General features: G+C 41.2%; 1 long non-coding RNA gene across 1 annotated transcript in view; it reads right to left on the reverse strand.

Moving 5' to 3' along the window:
* Positions 1–8,954, reverse strand: part of LOC110287152 — a 32,962-nt gene extending 24,008 nt beyond the window's left edge. The window contains exons 1-2 of the long non-coding RNA XR_002377183.1: positions 8,828–8,954; positions 8,623–8,701 (exon numbers count right to left, since the gene is read on the reverse strand). This is a non-coding gene — a long non-coding RNA (uncharacterized LOC110287152). The remainder of the gene's footprint in view (positions 1–8,622; positions 8,702–8,827) is intronic.
* Between the last annotated feature and the right edge of the window lie 3,994 nt (positions 8,955–12,948).

Raw genomic sequence — 12,948 nt, forward strand, 5'->3', positions numbered from 1 at the left:
AGTTCGAGGCCAGCCTGGTCTACAAAGTGAGTTCCAGGACATCCAAGGCTACACAGAGAAACCCTGTCTCGAAAAACCAAAAAAAAAAAAAAAAAGAAAATCAAAACCATCATGAGATACTATTTTATACTTACTAGAATATCTATATTCAAAGGCAGAACAAAAACAAAAAGGCAAAAAAATGTGCTGGTGAGGATGTGGAGAAACTGGCACATGCTTACATTGTTAGTGAATACAAAATGGTAGCGGCACCTGTACAAACAATTTTTCCTCAGAAAAGTTAAATATAGATGTCATAAGACACAGTGATTCTATTAAGGAGAGAAGAAAACATTCACATAAACACTTTCACACAGACATTCAAGAAAATCTGCAAAAATATAAAAACTGAAATGCTTATCAACTGACCAATGGATAAACAAAACACAGAATATCCGTACAATAGAATATTATTTTGTAATAAAAATAAGTAACATATATAACAACATGGATGAACTTGGAAAACATTTTTTGTGCATGTGCACATGGAGACCAAAGGTCAAGCTTGAGTGTCTCACTTTAGGTGCCACTCACCTCATTTTTGAGATATGATCTTTCACTGGTCTGGAGTGACAAGTAAGCTAGGCTGCCCAAGCCATTATTGAGCCCCGTGGATCAGCCTATCTTTCCTTTCCCAGTGGACAGAATACAAGTGTGTACCACAATGCCTGGGTTTTTTTTTTACATGGGTTCTTGGGGTTGAACTCAGGCCCTCCTCATGCTTGTACAGCAAGCACTGTACTGACTGAGCCATTTCCTTAGACCCTGGAAAACATTATTTTTAAGTGAAAGAGGCTAGTGCAGTATATTACATGGAATCTTTTTTTTTTTAAACTTTTGAGACAGTCATATGTAGAGTTGGTTGGCTTGGAGCTTGCTATGTAGACCAGGCTGGTCATGAACTCACACAGGTCTGCCTGCTTTTGCTTCTCATGTACTGAAACTAAAGGCACACACTATCATGCTTGGTTACATGGAATCATTTATATGGACTATGGAGGTGGGGGAGGAGCAGGGAGAAAAATACTAGGAACTGACTAACAATGAGTATGAAGCATCTTTAGCAGGAGACAAGGATAAAAAGGTTCAAACGATTGATCATGCTGATTGTTGCATGTCATCATGAATATACTACAACCACTGAATACCTTTCAAAAAGTTAAATTGTAGGGCTGGTGAGATGGCTCAGTGGTTAAGAGCGGTGAATGCTCTTCCGAAGGTCCCGGGTTCAAATCCCAGCAACCACATGGTGGCTCACAACCATCCGTAACGAAATCTGATGCCCTCTTCTGGAGTGTCTGAAGACAGCTACAGAGTACTTACATACAATAAATAAATAAATCTTAAAAAAAAAAAGTTAAATTTTACGGCATGTAAAATACATCTCACTAAAGTTGTGACAAAAAAGATGGAAGTAGGCAGAGGGTGTAGCTTAGTGGTAAAGTGTATGCTTAGCATTTGAGATAGTTCAATTCTCAGCACTAGAAATATGGGACTAGAAAAGATGGGAAGTAGTAAGAGAACATTTGTGTGTTAATGCTGTTTTATATAGAAGATAAAACTGGTGAAGAGATGTCCTCAAGACAATATGGGGCTTTTTGCCAGGCATAGTGGTACGCACCTTTAATCCCAGCACTTTGTAGGCAGATGGGGATCTCAGTGAGGTTCAGGGCAGCCAGAGCTGAAAAGTGAGACCCTGTCTTGGGAGAAAAAACACAAGAGAATATGGGACTTTTAAAAAAATTGAAGTGGAAAAAAAAATTGAAGTGGAAAGATTTGATTTTAATGACAGCAAGAAATGATTAATACATAATAACAGAGAAGACAAGGTAAATGAATTCATGTGGTACACAGCACATAGTGGGGATCTAGGGACCTCCTTTCCTTCTTTTTGTGAGGTAGGATCTTGCTTGAACTTTTGTACCCAGACTCTGCCTGGCACTGATGGTTCTCATGCCTCAGCCTGAGTGATAGACATTTGTTTCTGAAAGCTTTACATGTTAGGTAAGCAACAGGCCTGAGCACCCGAGTATGAGGACCAAAGCATGGAGATTTCAGCAGAGAGAAGAATGGGGCACAGAACTGAGAACGACCATCTCTAAGGAGATTAAAATCACCTACAGTTAGCCTAGAAGGGGATGGAGGGAACAAAGTGGGTGGCAGTGACTAGCATTGTAGATAAGCTCCTGCCCAGCATGTGCAAGGTTCTGAATTACAGTACCAGGGAGGAAGGGAAGCGAAGAGTTCATGGGGTCAAATTCTAGGAATGAGGAGTGGCAGGGGCAGCTGTTTGTCAGGTGCACGTACAACTAACACAGAGGAGCAGTAGATAGTTTAAAATTTGAAACAGAGTAGTTTAAAAGAAATTTATCACTTATTAATTATACAGAAGAAAAACAACAGGTTTGGGACAGTGCTCACCATTCCTGGATTCCGTCATTGGCAACAAACACAAAAGCAACCACATAGAGTTTGGGTCCAGCACGAGGGCTTTATTGGACAAACGTGTTTGCTGTCAAGCCTCATAACCTGAATTTCATCCCCAGAGCACTCATTCGGTATGGAAAGAACTGATTCCCACAAGCTGTCCTTCGACCTCCATATATGTGCCGTGTGTGGCATGTGTGTACCCATTCACACAATAAATGAATAGATAAATGCAATATAAGTACAGTAATGTGTTGCTTAAGAGCAGATACATTCTAAGAAACTTACTGGTCATTTTACAGGGTCTTATGTTCTACCAACTGAGCTACTCTGGGAATAATACACATCAAAAATTTGTTTCTAATCAGGCCCTGAACCTGCTTAGCTTCTGAGATCAGATGAGATCAGTCTTGTTCATGGTGATGCTTTTCTCAAATGTTCCCTTTTATCAGCATGTACTTATACAAACCAATGTGTATGATGCTACTAGATGATTAATCTTATGAGACCAGTGCCGTATTTTCAGTTTGTTGTTGGCCAAAACATTGTGATACAGCATACAAATGTAACTATGGTGAAGGAACCCGGCAGGCATCACATTGAACAAGTAGTCCAAGCAAAAGAAAAAAAATGTCAGGAGCCATCTAGGACAGTTTAAGGCTACCAGGTAGCCTTCCTGGAAGTGATCTATCATTTTTGCATTGGTCTACAATGGGTTAACCCGATGGCAAGGTTCCAAAGAGAGTTGATTTCAGGATTGCTTCTTGCACCTGATATGCCTTCCCTCTCATCATTAAATTAATATAATAATCCCTGGGCATTAGCCCACCCTAGTGATCAGATTTCCTGCAGATCAACAAAAAGATGAACTTTCATGAATTAATACTGTTTAGATGAGTTAATGACCTTATAGAATTCCTGATTTGATTCAAATAATTTTAGGAAGAAGGTTTTAAGAGACGGTCTTAGTCACTTTGCTAGAAAGATGTAACAAAGTTAGAATCAAGAATAGAATGTGCCCACTCCTCATAATAGTAAAGGTTGCATAATAAGAAATACAATGAGCTTTCTTTTTTCTTTTTCTTTGGGGGGGGAGGAGGAAAGGGTTTATTCAGCTTACACTTCCATACTGCTGTTCATCACCAAAGTAAGTCAGGACTGGAACTCAAGCAGGTCAGGAAGCAGGAGCTGATGCAGAGGCCATGGAGGGATGTTACTTACTGGCTTGCTTCCCCTGGCTTGCTCAGCCTGCTCTCGTATAGAACCAAGACTACCAGCCCAGAGATGGTTCCACCCACAAGGCTCCCTCCTTGATCACTAATTGAGAAAATGCCTTGCAGCTGGATCTCGTGGAACAATGAGCTTTCTTAATTACACTAAAAAGAGAATTAGACTTGGGACAAATTTGTGTTCAAAGAAAAGCATTCAGGTCCAAGGGTAACTGTCCATGTGTGCACTATGATAAGGCACAGCCATGTAAAAACTATTGCTTTGAACTTAATATTAACTTAATATTAACATCCTTCCATAACTCCCATTTTACGTAACATCTTATCTCTGAGGTAATTTTCTAAAGAACATTTTGTCTGAGAAGGTTTAAAAAGGCCAAAGAAAATAAATAAAATTGTTGGTTGGATGGTTTGGCTTGGGAGGGAGTATGCTCCATCCATCCATCCATCCATCCATCCATCCATCCATTCATCCACCCACCCATCCATCCATCCACCCACCCACCCATCCAATGTATATGCCTGTTTGTCTGTACATACATTTGTAGATATATGTGTGTATGTATGTAAGCATGTATAAATACTTGTGGAATATATGAGACGGGTGGTTGGGCCCAACAAAAATGTGAATGTGTTAATGTGCAAATGAGAATGTGAATGAGAATCTAAATGTATGTATGAATGTATATGTTTCTGTGTCCATATCTGCCTGTATAACGCATTTTAGCTCTTTTTCTTTCCTTCCTTTCTGGTTCACAAAGAGTTAACCAGCCTAGCAAGAGAGGCTTCTGGCTGCCTGGACAGAAAAAAGGAGCAATGTACCCGCTGCTAGGCAACAGGTGTTAATTGCCCAAGCCAGTGGTTTTTAACCACAGAATAAGCAAGAAATTTTTTAGTAGGACATTTTAGAAGTTATCAGCAAGCATTTAGTTAGCCAGAGAGCTCGAAGGCCAGAGACCACCAGTCTTTAAAGCTACCTCTGACACCATCAGTTTTTAAAAATATGTCCAATTCTGTGTCCTACTTCAAACCATTCCAGGCCGTGCTGGCTCCCAGCCAAAAACAAACAAACAAACAAACAAACAAAAAACAAATATTAGGACAAAATGTTACCATGTCCCTCTTGATATAACAACAAACATGTAACATATCTTCTGATATGCATGTCTAAAATGCAGACCTTAAAACTAATATAATCACAACAAAACTTACACAAACCTGAATTCTATAAAATAACTGGCCAGGATACTTAGACAAATAACAAATTCATCTAAGAGTGGTGGCATCCCTCTAATCCCAGCACTCAGGAGGCAGAGGCAGGTGAATCTCCGTGAGTTTGAGGCCAGCCTGGTCTATATAGAGAGTTCTAGGACAACCAGGGCTAAGTAGAGAGATTCTGTCTTAAAAAAACAAAAAGAAATACAAAAGAAAGACTAAAAGAACTGTTCCAGATGAGGAAACATGACTGAATGACAATTATCTAATTTAGGTAATTTGACTGAAGTATATATTAAAACTCTTCCAAAAAGTTTAAAAATTCTGAAAACACAGGCTGGAGAGAGATCTTGCAAACCACCTGTAACTCCAGTTCCAGAGAATACTATGCCCTCTTCTGGCCTCTGTAGGCAGTGCATTCACATGCCAGCAAAACACATAAAAAACAAATATATCTTTTTTAAAATATGAAAACACAGTCAGGCAGTGGTGGCGCATGCCTTTAATCCCAGCCCTTGGGAAGCAGAGGCAGGGGCAGGTGGATCTGAGTTTCAGGCTAGCCTGGTCTACAGAGTGAGTTCCACAACAGCCAGCACTACACAGAGAAACCTTATCTTGAAAAACAAAACAAACAAAAATGAAAACATTGGGCTGTAGAGATGGCTCAGAGGTTGAAAGCACCTGTTGCTCTTTTAGAGGACCTAGGTTCAATTCCCAGCACCTCTGTAGTGACTCCCAACTATCCAAAACCTCAGATCCAGAGGCCCGATGCTCTCTTCTGACCTTTCTCTGCACCAGGCACACACACAGTGCATGTGCATACATAATGGCTATATACTCATACATATAAAAAAATGAATAAATCTAAAAAAATAAAACTAAAAAACTATCTGAAAACAGGGCTTGGATATAGCTCAGTGGTGGAGTGCTTGCCTAGCATGTGAGAGAACATGAGTTCACTCCCCAGCACTGAAAGTAATCAGAAAACAAAAACAGGGTTAAAAAGAAAAGAGAAAATACGTGGAAAGGGCAATTAGAATCAAGGATACCTACTCCCACCCCTCACACAGTGGAGTATTAGAAGGCTACAAGGGTGGGCAAGAGTGTTCAGTGGAAAGCCAGATCACTGCTCAAGTCAAAGAGTGTTTGGGGGTGGGGTGGGGATTTCTAACTGGCATGATTATTGGAGAGCCTTAGTGCCATCAGTGGGCATCTACTATCTCTGGTAGATGCCCAACGTTCTGCAGTACACCAGACAGCACCACACAGCAGAGAATTGTACCGCATCCATACAACTTTAGACTGACTCACCAAATCATTATTTAAGTTTAAAGAAGTCTGCTTATTCATTTCTAATTTATCCACGTGACCAACATTTAAAGAAAGCCTGTCAAGTACCAAGTAGTGTTTTAGGTACTACAGACCCATCAGTAAGTAAAAAAAGAAAAAGACAAAAACCCGTCCCCTTTTCTAGAGCTTACAATTGAGTGAATAATTAGACAACAAACTACAAACACAATAGAAGTAAATAACATACAGCCATACACTATATAATGAAGTTATGGTCAACAATGGTCTGCTTAAATGACGTTCATCCCATAAAATTGTATTGTCTGGTGATGTCACAAAGGTGTTAGTTTGAGTAAGCACTCTATGTTTTTGCACGATGACAAAATTACATAATGATACTTTCCTCAGGTTATATTCCCATTGTTAAGCAACACATAACTGGACGATGTAAGAAGATGGGATGCAATGGGAACTAATAAAGTTCGGTTAGTGTTCAGACAATGACAACTAAACAGAAACCTGAAGTGAGGGAATGAGACCTGTGGATAATCCGGGGAAGAGTATTTATTCTAAAGGGAGAGAAAGGCCTAATACATTCAAAACCTCAAGGTGAAATGGAGTAAGAGGGCAGAGTGGTAGGAGATAAGGCTAGAGGAGTTACTAAACAAGGATATTCATTTATACTCGCTTTTCTAGAAATCTAGCAACCAAACAGAGAGACATATATACATACATGTTCTTTTGTTTAGAACTTTATGAAGAATTACTCATCATTTATGGAAAAGGAACTATATCCTATATATGGTTTCTGAGTCACCACTCAACCAATACACATGTAGCTGTCACACGTACAAGTCACATACATGAAATAATGTGTAAAATTATTTCTTTTAGTGAAGTTATATCAAAGCATTTATGTATTGAAGTGCATACTGTTTTATTATACATTGTTCTTCAGCCCCAACACTCAGGAGGCAGGGTTCAAGGCCAGCCTGGTTTACAAAGTGAGTTCCAGAACAACCAGTGCTGTACGTAGAGAAGCCCTGCCTTGAAAAACAAAATTTTTTCTCTATTATATTACAATTAAAATGTCATTATAAGCTGTGGGAGGATTGTGTATGCAGAGGCTACTTTTTATGCTCTCCATTAAAAAATCGTGAAGGAGGCAAACTACATATTTTAAAAATAGACTATTGGATCTATAGTTGTCAGAATGACAAAGGTATAGCAAGAATATGGAAAAATTAGCATAGGAATGTGAAGAGAGTTGTGATACTTGACAGTGAGTTTCAAAAGGTCTGATCTAGAAGGACTCCTAGATAAGGACAGAAAAGATGCTCAGGCCTACATGGGGATATAATTAGAAGATCCTTGGACTATCTGTGGTGACCAACATTACATAATGGCTATTAAACTGTTTTGTAGCCCTGGCGGTGGTGCATGTCTTTAATCCCAGCACTTAGAAGGCAAAGACAAGTTGTTCTCTGTGAGTTCAAGGCCATCCTGGTCTACAGAGTGATTTCTAAGACAGCTAGGGCTGTTACACAGTAAAACCCTTTCTTGAAAAAAAAAAAAAAACAACAAAATAAAAATGTTTTGTTGGGGTGGGGGTGGGTGGGCCAAGACAGTGTTTTACATTGTAACCCAGGTTTACTTTGGACTCACTATGTAGCTGAGGCTGGTCTTGAACTTGTGGCAATCCTCCTGAATGCTGTGAATATAGCCATGCACCACCATCAAAGCTGGCTGAAAAGTAGCTTAATACAAATTTCTCCCCATCCTTGGTGTTTCTACCTGTTTAATATAGAAGGCCGAGAATCAGAGACTCCTCAATGAAACTTACAAGTAGCTCAAGACCAGGCTCCAGTTTTGTGCCCTACCTTTGGGCCACTCTCATTGTTATATATATATTGCACCTCCAACCACATTAGGGATAGGAAAGAGTTAGGTTCAGTGTGGAAAATGAGAGGACAGAAGCATTCAAAAAAAGATCCAGTGGGGAGAGGGTTAGAGACAGACAAGGGTGAAAAAAAGTCAGAGACTAAGAGAATCAATACTCTTTCAATCACAATCATCATTATTTATTGAAAAAATTTTAGGGACCAAGCATGCGCATTGGCTCAGGTAGAGACAGACCCCCATTTGGCAGATGATGAAACCAAGACTCAAATGAATAAAACGGATAGTTTAAAATTTCATAGCTGGTTTCAAGGGGTCAGGTAAGGATTAGGCCTCCTGAGTCTGGGATATCTTAGTACGTCTCAGAGAGAAAATGTTGGGTAGAGGCAGATATGGAGTCAAGACTAGAACACAGACAATCACGTGAGCAGCAGACCTGCACGAAATCTTTTCCCCAGAGACCGGGACTGGGAGGCTCGCAGAGGGTGGGCACGGGTGGTGGGTTCAAGAGGGTAATACTCACCTGGGTACCGTCTTGAGAGGATGCAGGAGCACTCGCCTTCTTTTTTTGCTACGCAAAGGATCCTCCACCACCCACGGACCTAGAGTCGAAAGGCCGCCCAGGTAAAAGCGCGCCAGGTCCCTCCCCACACGCGTTCTGGGCCGTTCTCTCCCCTCCCGCCGTTTTCTAACCCACCACCCCATCTTTACTGCTTCTCTTGGGATACCTCTAGTCTCCGTAGGGTCTAAGCTGCCGCAGGAGAATGGATACCTGGCCCACAGCAAGATCTCGCAGACACACAGACGCTTCACGTAACGCTCCACCGAACCCTGGCAGGGTAGCGATCTCCACCACTTACCACGGGCTCCTCAGCTCCCATTGGAGAATGGTCCTCCTGCCTTCCCTGAGATTGGTTGGAATTGGAAGCACCTACGAAAACTCCACCCTCTCGAGGGTGTGATTGGCTTATGTGCCAGCCCTTCCGTTAACAACACTGGTCAGGAAAGGATTACTGCTTAGTCCTTTTGCAGGTCCAGTGGACTGGGCCTTCGGGGGTTGTTTGTTAAAACGCAGGAAACCCTAAACCAGGCTAAGCACAAATCACTGAATAGAATTATTACTTTCGTGATGTCTTCTTTCTTTCTGTAGCCACACTGCCTTTACACCGTTTTGCTTAGAGACACTGCAAATGTACTTCCAGTTTCCTATAGCTCCACACCCACTTGTAGGAGTTTCTGAGCCAGGTTTCTCTCTTTCCCTGTAAGCATTGTTCCTAATTCCATCCATGGAGAATAAGGTGATCCTACTTTGTAGCCCACGACTTCACTCGCCATGTAAACCAGGCCTGCCTTTGCCTCCTGAGTGCTGGGACTAAAGGTGTGAGTCATTTATACCCGACAGATTTTATTTCATTTTTAAATTAGGTGTGGTCAGTCTTCACATAAAAAAAGCTATGGCCTAAAGAGGAAGAGTCAATGAGGCATTGGTAGTACGATGATGAGCACAGCTGCCTTCCAACGAGGCAAATACTGGTCTGAAACTGTGCAGCAATTATTTAGAATAAAATCCATCTCTCTTGTCTTCTAAAGGAAAGGTATTTAAGAAGGAAGGGAAGACAGGAAGGATCATTCTATTAACAGATTTTAAATTTGAGTAGCACAGATCCTCCAGGAGAGCCTGGGGGTGCAGCTTGGGGGCAGAGAGCAATAACTTGAATGGGAATGAATTTACATCTTTGTTTCCTCTCTGTTTAGGAAATTTAGCATGTTTTCAATAAAGGATGTAACTCACCATGACGCTAATATTGGTAATATTGGTGATTGTTACCAGTAGCAATCAGAGAGATTTGTCCATCACAGTATAAAGTTGCCCCTCTTTCAAATATGTAATCTCTGAAATATATAATTAGTGCTTTAAAATCATGATAAGCGGGAGCTGGAGAGGTAACTCCATGGTTACGAGTGCTTGCTGCTCTGGTAGAAGGCCGGAGGTTGGTTATCAGCGTGAATGTCAGTTGCCTGTAACTCCTCCTCCAGGCTACCAGATGTCTTCATCTACTATGAAGACACCTTTGCATAGCACACATGAGTGCATGCACAGGAACATATACACATATAAATAAAAGTAAACTAAATCTAAAATCACGATAATCATTGTAGTCTTTAAACCAAAGCATCCTATGATTTAATGGATTGATGAGCAATACACATATGACTCTAGAACATTTTTCTATTTTACTATTTCAATAGTTGGCTTTCTAAATTCTAGATGTGATTTTTCCGATTTTAAAGGATATTTTTTTGTGAGAAGAGGTCTAGGTCACAAAAGAAATCAATGACACAGAAATTGAAATTGGCTTTTTAAGCTTTTCCCTTTCTTACTCTCTAGCCCTCCTTTTCTCTTTCCCTTCCCCCCTCTCTCCACGTGGCCATGGCCGGTTCCTCTCTCTTTCTACCTTCTCTCCTTTCTCCCTGTCTTTCTACAATAAAGCGTTAAAACAAAACAAAACAAAACAAAACAAAACAAAACAAAACAAAATTGAACTTGATCTCTTAGCTCCAACAGGACAGAGACATATTTTCTTTTGTTTACTTGCTGTATTCCTATTAGTCTAGTATGAGGCATGTAGTTGGTACTCAATGAAATGTGTATTATTAACAAATACTTGCAAGAACAAATGCTGTTTTGTTTTTTTGGTTTGTTTTTTTTTGTTGTTGTTGTTGTTGTTGTTTTGTCTTGTCACCTGAATCTAGTTTTGTCCCTGACAATCTGATTCTGTCTACAAAAGTGAATGGCACTTTCATGACACCAGAAGATCTTGGGACCCTCACACCTAGTAGCAGGACCCTTTCTTGCACAGGGCTGTAAAATGAAGAGTCCACCAAAACAAGTAGTTTCAATGTGAGAAGAGGCCCTGGGGAGCATGGGGCCTGTCTTAGTTAGGGTTTTACTGCTGTGAACAGACACCATGACCAAGGCAAGTCTTAATAAAACAACATTTAATTGGGGCTGGCTTACAGATTCAGAGGTTCAGTCCATTATCATCAAGGTGAAAGCATGGCAGTATCCAGGCAGACATGGCACAGGTAGAGCTGAGAGTTCTACGTCTTCATCCAAAGGCTGCAAGTGGAAGACTGTCTTCTAGGCAACTAGGGTGAGGATCTTATACCCACACCCATTCCAACCAGGTCACACCTATTCCAACAAGGCCACACCTTCAGATGGTGCCACTCCCTGGTCCAAGGATATACAAACCATCACAGGGCCCATCATTATTCATTCTCCTGGTTTCTGTTTATAGTCCTACGTAATAATGCTCATGTTTTCTGATGCTTGCTATATGCTATATTTTAGAGCTAGGTTTGACTTTGAAAACATTCTAACTGGGCTAGAGAGATGGCTCAGTGGTTAAGAGCACTGACTGCTCTTCTGAAGGTCCTGAGTACAAATCCCAGCAACCACATAGTGGCTCACAACCATCTGTAACGAGATCTGACACTCTCTTCTGGGGTGTCTGAAGACAGCTACAATGTACTTATATATAATAAATAAAATAAATCTTTAAAAAAGTAGCTACAACTTATAAAAAACAAAACAAAACAAAACAAAACAAAACAAAACAGAAAAACATTCTAACCTTCCTTTTGAAGATCCAGGCTGAGAAAGGAGGGTACTGGTAACAAGATGTCACTCTGGGTGAAGAACTTTCTCTTGTTCCATACTTCAGCTCAGAGCATGAGCACTCTGGCCAACTGTGTTAGACCCAAAATGGGCATTTAAGTGTGTCCCACAAGACCAGGGTCCTTTTGGGGGTAACGTGGCTAAAGAAGAGCCTCAAATGCCAGAATGAAGTGTGGTGGATTTGACTTGTGGGGAGAATATGATGCAAGACTAGACTTCAAAGACTAGCTTCATGCTTGCTGACAGGAGCCTGGTATAGCTGTCCCCCTGAGAGGCTCTGCCAGAGCCTGACAAATAGAAATGCAGATATTCACAGCCAACCATTGGACAGAGCACGAGTTTCCCAATGGAGGAGTTAGGGGAAGAACTGAAGGAGCTGAAGGGGTTTGCAACCCCATAGGAAGAACAACAAAATCAACTAACTGGACCCCCCCCCCCACCAAGCTCCCAGGGACTAAATCAACAACCAAAGTGCATACATGGAGGGACCCAAGGCTCCAGCTACATATGTAGCAGAGGATGGCTTTATCTGGCATCAGTGGGAGGGGAAGCCCTTGGTCTTGTGGAGGCTCGATGCCTCAGTGTAGGGGAATGTTAGGAGTGGTTGGGTGGGTGGGGGAGCACCCTCATAGAAGCAGGGGGGAGGGGAAATGGGATAGGGGGTTTGAGGAGGAGAAGCCGGGAAGGGGCATAACCCCCCTTTTTAATTTTGAAATATAAATAAATAAAATAACCAATAGAAACAAACAAACAAGCAAAATACCCCAAAGACTAGCTTCAAAGCTAGACTCAGTACTGAGATCTTGGACAAGTTGCTACCCCTGAGCTAGTTCTCCCTGAATAATTGGGCTAAAGTAGTAAGTGGGAGGATTGAGACCTGTGAGAGGGGATGAGGGAATTACACCAGTTAGGACAGATTGAGGCAAGAGGAACCAGGCTTGCTCCCTGTTGGACTGACAGCTATTGTTGCCAAGCTGACTTCCTTGCTGGTCCACTCCAGGGTCTTTGCTCCTGAGATCTCCTCTCCTCATCTCCCCTTCTCTTCATACATACATGCTCACTGGGACTGGCTTCAGATAGTTCAGGGAGTGAATATATATATATATATATATATATATATATATATATATATACACACACACACACATATTCTCACTCTCCACGAGA

This window comes from Mus caroli, chromosome X (genome assembly GCF_900094665.2).
Source record: "Mus caroli chromosome X, CAROLI_EIJ_v1.1, whole genome shotgun sequence".
Lineage (NCBI taxonomy): Eukaryota > Metazoa > Chordata > Mammalia > Rodentia > Muridae > Mus > Mus caroli.